Source organism: Canis lupus, chromosome 5 (assembly GCF_011100685.1).
Source record: "Canis lupus familiaris isolate Mischka breed German Shepherd chromosome 5, alternate assembly UU_Cfam_GSD_1.0, whole genome shotgun sequence".
Taxonomy (NCBI): domain Eukaryota; kingdom Metazoa; phylum Chordata; class Mammalia; order Carnivora; family Canidae; genus Canis; species Canis lupus.
Window position 1 is genome coordinate 64016205 of NC_049226.1, and position 12481 is coordinate 64028685.

At 38.0% G+C, this 12481-nt stretch overlaps 1 pseudogene; it reads left to right on the top strand.

The window, feature by feature from the left end:
- Nucleotides 1-2347: 2347 nt before the first annotated feature.
- Nucleotides 2348-4750, top strand: LOC100682766 (annotated as a pseudogene).
- The last annotated feature ends 7731 nt before the right edge of the window (nt 4751-12481 follow it).

Sequence of the window (12481 nt, forward strand, 5' to 3'; positions counted from 1 at the left end):
AGTTGGGCCTGAAAAAAAGCATAAAAGACTAGAGAATCTCTTAGTGCAGAAATGAGATCTAATCAAGTCAAAATTAAAAAAAGAAAAAACAGATGCAGTCTAAACTGGATGCTCAAACAGCTAGGGTAAATGAGGCAAAAGAGAGAGTAAGTGACTTAGAAGACAAGTTGATGAAAAAGAAGGAAAATGAGAAAAATAACTAAGTACCCATGAAGAGAGGCTCCAAGAGATGTGTTAGTTTGAAAAAAAAAAAAATCCATATTATTGGAATTCCTGAGGGCATGGAGAGAGGGAACCGGAAGGTGTATTTGAACAAATTACAGATGAGAACTTCCCCAATCTGGAGAAGGAAACAAGCATTCATTTCCAAGAGCTAGAGAGGACATTTCCCAAAACCAACAAGAAATTGATCAACATCCTGACATATAATAGTGAAGCCTGCAAATTTCAGATAAAGAGAAAATCCTGAAAGTAACTCAAGACAAGAGATTCCTAATATACAGGGGGAGAAATATTAGAATGACAGAAGACCTATCCTCAGAGACCTGGCAGGCGAGAAAGGACTGGCATGATATATCCAGGGCACTAAATGAGAAAAACATGGAGCCAAAGATACTTTATCCAGTAAAGCTGTGATTCCTAATGGAAGGAGAGATAAAGAGCTTCCAGGACAGATGGAAACAAAGAATATATGACCACCAAGCCAGCCCTGTAAGAAATACTAAGGGGGATCCTGTAAGTGAAAAGGGAGTCCAAAGAAACAGAGACAATCTGCAGAAACAGGGACTGTACAGATAATACAATGGCATTAGATACATATCTTTCAAAAGCCACTCTGAATGTGAATGGGCTAAATGCTTCAGTCAAAAGACACAGGATACCAGACTGGATAAAAAAGCAAGACTCATCTATATACTATCTCAAGAGACTCATTTTAGACCTAAAGAACACCTTCAGACTGAAAATGAGGAGGTGGAAAGCCACTTTCCATGCAAATGGACCTCAAAAGAAGGCTGGGGTAATAACCCTCATATCAGATAAATTCATTTTTAAATCAAAGACTGTAGTAAGAGATGAAGAGGGACACTATATCCATACTAAAGGATCTATCCAACAAGAAGACCTAATAGAAGTATTTATGCCCCTACTGCGGGAGCAGCCAATCATATCAGCCAATTAATAACGAAAGTAAAGAAACACATAGATAATAATACATTAATAGTAAGGGACTTCAACACCCACTCACAGAAATGGACAGATGTTCTAAACAGAAGATCAACAAAGAAACAGGGCTTTGAATGACACATTGGACCAAATGGACTTCACAGATATATACAGAACATTCCATCCTAATGCAGCAGAATACACATTATTCTCAACTGCACATGGAACTTTCTCTAGAACAAACCACATACTAAGTCACAAATCAGGTCTCAACCAGTAACAAAAGACTGAGATTATCTCCTGCATATTTTCAGACCACAATGCTTTGAAACTAGTACCCAATCACAAGAAGAAATTTGGAAGAAACTCAAACACGTGGAGGTTAAAAAGCATCCTACTAAAAGATGAACAGGTCAACCAGGAAATTAAAGAAGAATTTTAAAAATTCATGGAAAGTAATGAAAATGAAAACATATATTGGAATATGGGATACGGCAAAGGTGTATATTTCAATACCAGCCTCTCTCAAAAATTAGAAAAATCTCAAATACATAAGCTAACCTTATACCTAAGGAACTAGAGAAAGAACAGCAAAGCCTCAACCAAGCAGAAGAAGAGAGGTAATGATTAGAGCAGAACTTGATGAAATAGAGACCAGAAAAACAGTAGAATAGATCAATGAAAGTAGGAGCTGGTTCGTTGGAAGAATTAATTAGATAGAGAAGCCCCTAGCCAGACTTATTTTAAAAAAAAGAAAAAAAGACTCAAATTAGTAAAATCATGAATGAAAGAGGAGAGATCACAACCAACACCAAGGAAATACAAATGATTTTGAAAACATATTATGAGGGATCCCTGGATGGCTCAGCAGTTTAGCGCCTGCCTTCAGCCCAGGGCATGATCCTGGAGTCCCAGGATCGAGTCCCATATCAGGCTCCTACATGGAGCCTGCTTCTCCCTCTGCCTATGTCTCTGCTGCCCGCCCCCACCATATATAAATAAAATCTTTTTAAAAAGGTATTAGCAGCAGCTATATGCCAAAATTAGGCAGGAATGGAAGAAATGGATGCATTCCTGGAAACCTACAAATTACCAAAACTGAAACAGGAAGAAATAGACAACCTGAACAGACCAATAACCCAAGGAAATTGAATCAGTCATCAAAAACTCCCAAGAAACAAGTCCAGGCCAGATGGCTTCCCAGGGGAATTCTACCAAACATTTAAAGAACAACTAATACCTATTCTACAGAAGCTGTTTCAAAAGATAGAAATGGAAAGAAAACTTCCAAACTTCTTATGAGGCCAGTGTTTCTCTGATCCCAAACCAAAGACCCTATCAAAAAGGATGCCCGCCACTGCTTTTACAGTGGGAAGTGGTGGCCACCAGAGTCCAACAGGGGGATTTCCCTCTGCCAAGATGGCTTCCAGAAGGCAAACTTTGAGCTTCAGTGAAAGGCATCAGAAATCAGTATATATAAATTACTGTGAACAACTGCATGTCCAATCACTAAGAAAGATACAGAATAATATCAGGGACTGGGTGGTGCAGAATGAAAATGATGACCACGTGGAGCACAAGAGACTCCTCGGATTATTACAGAATGAACAATTTGAGTTGGATATGGAAGAAGCCATTCAAAAGGCAGAAGAAAACAAAATATTGAGGGAACTCCAGCTTGAAAAAAGAAACATTGCCTAAAGAATTCGCAAAACTAAAACATGAAACTCTAAAGGATAAAAAGATGAGGCAATAAGTAAGAGAAAACAGTATTGAGCTCAGAGAATTGGAGAAGAAATTAAAAGCAGTTTACATGAATAAAGAAAGGGCAGCCCAGATTGCAGAGAAGGAGGCCATTAAATACAAGCAAATAAAATGTGATGCTGAAATAGCCAAAACCAGGATGGAAGAACATGAGAGAGCAATAAAGAAAGAGGAGACTGCTGTAGAGGACAAATGAAATAAGGTAAAAGTACGGTATTATCTGGACTTAGAGAAACAACTTGAAGAACAAGAAAAAGGAGGAAGGGTATGAGCAGTTCCTGAAAGAGAAACTCATGATTGATGTGATTGTTTGGAAAATCTATGAAGAAGATCAATTGGAAAGACAACAAAAGTTAGAAAAAGGGGATCCCTGGGTGGCGCAGCAGTTTGGCGCCTGCCTTTGGCCCAGGGCGCGATCCTGGAGACCCGAGATCGAATCCCACGTCGGGCTCCCAGTGCATGGAGCCTGCTTCTCCCTCTGCCTATGTCTCTGCCTCTCTCTCTGTCTCTCTCTCTCTCTCTGTGACTATCATAAATAAATAAAAATTTTTTAAAAAGTTAGAAAAAAATGAATGTAACTCGAAGATATATAGAAGAGTTTCAGAAAGAAGAGAACGAAGAAGTGTGAGGAGATGGAAGAAGAAAACAGAAAAATCATTGAATTTGCCAACATGCAGCAACAAAGAGAAGAAGATCAGATGGCAAAAGTTCAAGAAAATGAGGAAAAAAGGCTACAGCTTCAGAATACACTGACTCAAAAATTGGAAGAAATGCTGTGGCAATGTGAAGATCTGGAACAAGTGAGACAAGAATTATACCAGGAAAAACAAGCTGAAATACATAAGATGAAACTTAAAAAAGAAGCAGAAGAGAAATTGAGAAAAAGCAAAAGGAGTTGAAGCAAAATTTTATAGAATAAATGGCCATGAAGGAACTAGTACTCCAGGCTGCCAAAGAGGAAGAGGAAGCCTTTTGTTTTTTTTGTTGTTGTTGGGTTTTTTTTGTTTTTTGTTTTTTGTTTTTTTGTTTTTTGAGGAAGCCTTTTGAAAGGCTATGCTTGCTAATCTTGCTGAGGATGATCGGATAGAACTGATGAATGCTCAGAAACAAAGAACGAAGCAACTAGAATACAGGAGGGCTATGGGAAAACTCACTGAAGAGCGTCGCAACCAGTTCCTAACAGATAATGTGAACTGGAAGAATGGCAGTTGTAGCAAAGAAGACAAGGACACATTGATGGAATTATTGAAGAAAGACTAAAACTTCTTAGAGAACATGCTACGAAATCAATAGGATATCTCCCTACAGGAGTATTCTAAAAAGAGGATAGGGGATCCCTGGGTGGCTCAGCGGTTTGGATCTGCCTTCGGCCCAGGGCGTGATCCTGGGGTTCCAGGATCGAGTCCCATGTCAGGCTCCCTGCATGGAGCCTGCTTCTCCCTCTACCTGTGTCTCTGCCTCTCTATCTCTCTGTGTGTCTCTCATGAATAAATAAATAAAATTTAAAAAAATAAAAAGAGGATGATATTGATATGTTTGGTGAAGAATTTAGGAAAAGGAATGAAATTTGTGAAGGAAAGTGATACCATCAAAGATGTGACAAAACATGGATTGTTTTCACCACTAGATGTCACTATAACTTTCGTTTTATGGATTCACTATCCCTGAAATGTAATCTATTTGGATTTTCTAAAAGCATGTCTGGTAATTCATCATTTGTAAACAATTATAAGAAAATATTTGGGGTATCCTGGGTGGCTCAGTGGTTTGGTACCTGCCTTCGGCCCAGGGTATGATTCTGGAGACCCAGGATCGAGTCCCACGTCTGGCTCCCTGCATGGAGCCTGCTTCTCCCTCTGCCTGTGTCTCTGCCTCTCTCTCTCTGTGTCTCTCGTGAATAAATAAATAAAATCTTAAAAAAAAAAAAGAAAATATTTGTTTTCTGATTTTAAAAATTACAGAATATTTTTTTTTAGCTGCAAAATTGCTTTTAGTCAAATTCTTGTTCTTGTACTGATAATTTGAAGATCTGAGTTGCATACCATGTCACAACACTCCATATATAAAAATACATTACAGGCCAAACCCAAGAGACTAATTTCTCCATTTTACTCCTACCGCTTAGAGCTTTTTCTGCATCTCCATTCAGACTACAGTTCCATAGGTATTTGTGTTTTAGGAACTTTACTTCCCAGATTTGGCCAAAGTATCTTTTTCTTTTTCTTTTTTTTTTTTTTAAGATTTTATTTATTTATAGACACAGAGAGAGGGGGGCAGAGACACAGACAGAGGGAGAAGCAGGCGACACGCAGGGAGCCTGATGTGGGACTCGATCCCTGGTCTCCAGGATCACACCCCAGGCTGCAGGCGGCGCCAAACCGCTGCGCCACCGGGGCTGCCCTCTTTTTCTTTATACTATAAGGGAAGAGAATAATTAAGACTGAGGAATTTCAAAGTGTTTTATTGTCAATAAGAACTTAACAGAATTTCTATCACACAAACTATCATTTATGAACTAAAGCTGAATCTCTAAAACATAAGAGAGCAAGTGGGTCACAAGAAAGAATCAAAAGTTAAATTCCTATTATTTTACAAAATATTTCCTTTAATAATTACATGTCAATTCTGTATCCCCTAAATTTAAACAGGAAATTCTCTGGAGTTGCTTAGATTTCATTTGCTTTTCACCAATTATCTTTATTACTTGTAAAGAATAAAAATAAATCATTATAACTTTAAATAAAATGTATATGGGTCACATAGTTATACAAACATTAGTCTGTATACTTCAATTATAAAGTAGATCATTTATGAATTTCCCCATTCAAGTACCTTCATAAATTCCTCTTCAGTGAAAGACACCATCTTGGCAGCTTCAATATGCATCTGCATTTATAACAAATCAATATTGTTTTAGTATTTATTTATTTATTTATTGTTTTGTTTTGTTTTAGTATTTAGAGTAGACCACAGAACAATAGGAAATCAATAAAGATGTGTGTATAAATATGCTATCAAATTATAAGCTCTGTTGGAATGTGTACTGTTGGAATTCAAATAAACATTTGAAATATTTTTTTTAAAAGACCCTATCAAAAAGGAAAGTTAGAGGGATCCCTGGGTGGCGCAGCGGTTTGGCGCCTGCCTTTGGCCCAGGGCGCGATCCTGGAGACCCGGGATCGAATCCCACGTCGGGCTCCCGGTGCATGGAGCCTGCTTCTCCCTCTGCCTATGACTCTGCCTCTCTCTCTCTCTCTCTCTCTCTCTCTCTCTGTGACTATCATAAATAAATAAATAAATAAATAAATAAATAAATAAATAAATAATAAAAATAAATAAAAATAAATAAATCAGCTTTAAAAAAAAAAAAAAAGGAAAGTTAGAGACCAATATCCCTGATGAACATGGATGTCAAAATACTCACCAAGATATGAGCCAATAGGATCCAACAGTACATTAAAAAGATTATTCACCAAGACCAAGCGGGATTTAAATCTGGATTGCAAAAGTGGTTAAAAATTCACAAATCAATCAATATAACAGATCACATTAATAAAAGAAAAGACAAAAACCATATGATCCTCTCAGTTGATGCAGAAAAAGCATTTGACAAAATACAGCATCCATTCCTAATTAACACTCTTCAAAGTGTAGGGATAGAGGGAACATACCTCAATATCATAAAAGCCATCTATGAAAAGCCCACAGCGAGTATCATTCTCAATGGAGAAAAATCGAGAGCTTTTCCCCTAAGATCAGGAACACAACAGGGGTGTCCACTCTCACCACTGTTCAACATAATACTAGAAGTCCTTCCTCAGCATCAGACAACAAAAAGAAATAAAAGGCATGTCTGAATAGGCAAAGAAGTTAAACTCGCACTCTTCGCAGATGACAAGATACTGTTTATGAAGAACCCAAAAGACTCCACCCTAAAATTGCTATAACTCACACAGCAATTCAGCAACCTTGATACAAAATCATGCACAGAAATCAGGTGCATTTCTATACACTAACAATGAGGCTGAAGAAAAAGAAATAAAGGAATCAATCTCATTTTCAATTGCACCAAAATCCATAAGACACCTAGGAATAAACCTAGCCGTAGAGGTAAAGGATCTATACTCTAAAAACTATACAACACTTATGAAAGAAGTTGAGGAGACACAAAGAAATGGAAAAACATTTCATACTCATGGATTGGAAGAATAAATATCATGAAAATGTCATGCAATTTTACACATTCAGGGCAATCCCTGCCAAAATACCATGGATTTTCTTCACATAGTTGGAACAAATAATCCTAAGATTTGTATAGAACCAGAAAAGATCCCGAATAGCCAGAGCAGTGTTGAAAAAGAAAACCAAACCTGGAGGCATCACAATAATTAATATAATATAATATAATATAATATAATATAATATATAATAAATATAATATAGCTATATTACAAAGCTGTGATCATCAAGACAGTATGGTACTGGCACAAACATATACACATAGATCAGTAGAACAGAATAGAGAACCCAGAAATGGGCTCTCAATTCTATAGTCAATTAATCTTCAACAAAGCAGGAAAAAATATCCAATGGAAAAAAGTCTCTTCAACTAATGGATTTGGGAAAATTGGACAGCCACATGGAGAAGAATGAAACTGGGCCACTTTCTTACACCATACACAAAGATACACTAAAAATGGATGAAAGATCTAAATATGAGACAGGAATCCATCAAAATCATAAAGGAGAACACAGGCAAAAACTTTTTTTACCTCAGCTGCAGCAACTTCTTGAAAGATGTGTCTCTAAAGACAAGGAAAATAAAAGGAAAAATGAACTATTGGAACTTCATTAAGATAAAAAGCTTCAACACAACAAAGTAAACAGTCAACAAAACTAAAAGGCAGGGATCCCTGGGTGGCGCAGCGGTTTGGCGCCTGCCTTTGGCCCGGGGCGCGATCCTGGAGACCCGGGATCGAATCCCACGTCGGGCTCCCGGTGCATGGAGCCTGCTTCTCCCTCTGCCTGTGTCTCTGCCTCTCTCTCTCTCTCTCTGTGACTATCATAAATTAAAAAAAAAATTAAAAAAAAACTAAAAGGCAACCTATAGAATGGGAGAAGATATTTTCAAATGTCTTATCAGATAAAGGGCTAGTATCCAAGTTCTATAAAGAACTTATCAAACTCAACACCCCAAAAAACAAAAAAATCCAGTCAAGAAATGGGCAGAAGACCTGGACAGACATTTCTCCAAAGCAGACCTACTCATGGCCAACAGACACATGAAAAAAATGCTCCACATCACTTGCCATCAGGGAAATATTAAAACCTCAATGAGATAGCACCTCACACTGGTGAGAATGGCTAAAATTAACAAGACAGGAAACAAATGTTGGTGAGGATGTGGAGAAAGGGGAACCCTCTTGCACTGTTTGGGAATGTGAACTGGTACAGCCACTCTGGAAAACTGTGTGGAGGTTCCTCAAAGAGGAACCTACCTACCTAGCCACCTACCCTCGTAGGGTAGCTCTTAAAAATAGAGCTACCCTATGACCCAGCAATTGCACTGCTGGGGATTTACCCCAAAGATACAGATGCAATGAAAGACCGAGACACCTGCACCCCAATGTTTATAGCAGCAATGCCCACAATAGCCAAACTATGGAAGGAGCCATGATGTCTTCAACAGATGAATGAAGAAAATGTGGTCTGTATATACAGTGGAATATTAGCCATCAGAAAGGATGAATACCTACCATTTACATTGACGCAGATGGAACTGGAGGGTATTATGCTGAGTGAAGTAAGTCAATCAGAGAAAGACAATTATCATATTGTTTCACTCATATGTGGAATATAAGAAATAGTGCAGAGGAGTAAAGGGAAGGAGAGGAAACTAACAGGGAAAAAAGAGAGAGGGAGACAAACCATGAGAGACTCTTAACTCTGGGAAACTGAGGGTCACTGGAGGGGAGGTGGGCGTGGGGATGGTGTAACTGGGTGAGAGCATTAAGAAGGGCATACGATGTGATGAGCACTGAGTGTTATACGCAACTGATGAATTACTGAAGACTACATCTAAAACTAAATATAAAACTATATGTTGGCTAATTGAAATCTCATGTTTTATATATTGAGATATAAGACCATTTTTAAGAGATCATCCATATTATAGTATGTTCTACCACCAATATTGTAGCCAAAATGTACAAAAAATTTTTTTTCAAAATAACAGGAGGAAGATGATAATCGCCAGAACTCTTGTAATACACCTCAAAAGCTGTGGGAGAGCCAACCCAACTCACTGTGTAGTCTGTGCATGTGGTGGCTTGTAGTTTTCGCCATAAGGAAGAAATATAAAATTTTATTTATTTTAAAGATTTTATTTATTTATTTATTTATTTATTTATTTATTTATTTATTTATTCATGAGAGACAGAGAGAGAAGTAGAGACACAGGCAGAGGGAGAAGCAAGCTCCATGCAGGAGCCTGATGTGGGACTCGAACCCAGGACCCCAGGATCACAACCTGAGCTGAAGGCAGGCACTAAACTGCTGAGCCACCCAGGGATCCCCAAATTTTAAGTTTAGATTAATAACTATAAAACTATAGGGTGCCCATAAAAAGTGGCTCACTCCTTTTTGTTATTTATACTATCCAATTTTTAAAATCCAGTTTTAAAGATAAGCACTGAGTCATGTTATTATAAGGTAGGCAAATGATTCTCCCTTATTATGAAAAGTCTGAACTGGTGATATATTTTTCCTGAACGTTTAGAAAAGAGGCAATGAGAGTACTTTGGTTTGGGTTCAAGTAAAAGGCTTTCAAACAAAGATTTTAGAACTGAAGAGCTCCATGTTCAGGATTTATCATCTAATATCTCAAGGTTCACAAAGCCTGACTAGAAGAAACCAAACCTTAAACCAACCCACTCAGCATTAACACACACCTCTTTTCTTTTAGAATTTTACTTTAATACAGGGTGAAAAAAAAAAAAAACAAAAACCCTAATAAGTTAAAACAAGTCAAACAACCACTCTACACAGATAAAACCTTCACAAAGTTCAACTGAAGTAATCCAGAGCTAAAACTGAATTGTGCAGATTTTCGATGAAGTCACCAGTCATGTAACACAAACAAAAGTCAATTATCTACACACTAGGCAAGCCCTCTAAGAAATGTGCCCCAAGAAGCATTAATCTTTTGTTTTTTTGTGTGTGCCATCCTGAAGACTTGCACATTTTTTAAGATAATTTAACCTTTTTAACAGAATGTGATTTCTACCAGGTGGTAATGCTTTGGTACTATTCATTTAGGACTGCTCATCCTAAAACTTGACATTTCCCCAGAGAAGATTTGACTCTGCTTTAGAAGACAAATACCATATAATCTCATTTATCTGCAGAATCTAAAAATAAAAAAAAATTCAGCTTATAGATACAGGAAAAAAGATTAATGGTTCCCAAATGTGGGGGACCAGAAGAAGGAGAAATGGGTGAAGAGAGTCAAAAGGTACAAACTTTCAGATATAAAATAAGTAAGTCATGGGGGTATAATGGATAGCATGGTGACTACAGGTAATAACACTGTGTTGCAAATTTGAAAGTTCCTAAGAGTAAATCTAAAGAGTTCTCATCACAAGAAAAAAAAAAATTTCTGTAACTATGTGACAGGTATTAACTAGACTTGTGTTGATCACTTCACAGTATATACAAATATTGAATCATTATATTGTATAACTAAAACTAACATATGTTGATTATATTTCAAATAAATAAAAAGAGAATATGAAGGGGAAAAGAAAGACAATAAAAATCCCTATATGACATATTTTTTTAAAAAGGTGGTGTAGGAGGCAAGATGGTGACACGAAATAAACAAGTCATGATATTTAGGTTTACTTTATATTTTTTAAAGTGCCCCCATTGTGGGCAGCCCGGGTGGCTCAGCGGTTTAGCGCTGCCTTCAGCCCAGGGCTGATCCTGGAGACCCAGGATTGAGTCCCGTGTCGGGCTTCCTGCATGGAGCCTGCTTCTCCCTCTGCCTGTGTCTCTGCTTCTCTCTCTCTCTCTCCCCGTGTTTCTCGTGAATAAATAAATAAAATTTTTTTAAAAATCATGAGGAAGAGAGGGATCCCTGGGTGGCGCAGCGGTTTGGCGCCTGCCTTTGGCCCAGGGCGCGATCCCGGAGACCCGGGATCGAATCCTACATCAGGCTCCCGGTGCATGGAGCCTGCTTCTCCCTCCGCCTGTGTCTCTGCCTCTCTCTCTCTCTCTCTGTGACTATCATTAAAAAAAAAAAAATCATGAGGAGGAGAAAATGCATTTATAGTACTATATATTTATTGAAACAGATCTGTATATGAGTGGACCCATGGGTCACTCAAGGGTCAACTGTAGTTGTGACCGTTAGAACTTTATAACAGAGGCAGTTAAATTAACCACCTCCCCTAAATCCACTTCCTCAAAACTATACATACCTATCACTTGCTTTTATTAGCCCATCAAAAGGAGTCCAGAGTGAGGGGCTGAGTGAAAGTCTATCAGATGCCCATACTGGGCAGTATTCCACTCCTGCTCCGTAATCCACACAAACAAAACAGCAGAGTCAACATGATGCTTGCACACCTAGGAAGGCTCTTCTCCAGAAAAGGCATATGAAATGGCTGTGCAGAGAGAAGCTATGGTGGTGACAGCAGTGTTAAACTGCTGTGTTAAATTAATGTTAGACTCCTCAGCCTGCTGCCCTAAAATAAAGCCATCCAAGAGAACTGCCCAGCTTGCATGAAGACTTAACTAAAATGAGACCTAGATACCCATAAGCCTGCACTAGCAACCTAAAAGACAGCCATAAATCAAATGCAGGAGGAGCAGCTTGAGAGTAAAAATAAAGATGAACAAAGTAGGGCAGCCCCGGTGGCCCAGCGGTTTAGTGCCACCTTCAGCCTGGGGTGTGATCCTGGAGACTCAGGATTGAGTCCCATGTCAGGCTCCCTGCATGGAGCCTGCTTCTCTGCCTGTGTCTCTGCCTCTCTCTCTCTCTCTCTCTCTCTGTCTCTCATGAATAAATAAAATCTTAAAAAAAAATGAACAAAGTAAAAAACCCCAGAGACAAGGATAATTTATAGAACTCTGAAAAAAATCTCAGAATTCTCAGAAAACATTGAAGTAGCTATTACATTCACAAAAAAGGAGCCATTATAAAAAAAAGAAAGAAAGAAAGAAAGAAAGAAAGAAAGAAGAAAGAAAGAAAGAAGAAGAAAGAAAGAAAGAAAGAAAGAAAGAAAGAAAGAAAGAAAGAAAGAAAGACCAGAAAAAAGAGTTCTCAAAATTATGACTGCCAAATGATTTAATAGAAGGGTAGGAAAAAATTAGGAACTCTATCTAAAACATTGTCTGTTTGCACTGAAACAAAAGGAAAAAAATAATAGAAATAGACCAACCCAGGCCATCCAAAACAATAGTCTCAGAAAGAAAGAAAAATTTAAACTACCAAAGTAATAGTCATCATCTAGAACGAAAGCACACAAATCTCTGGATTGATGCCAATTAG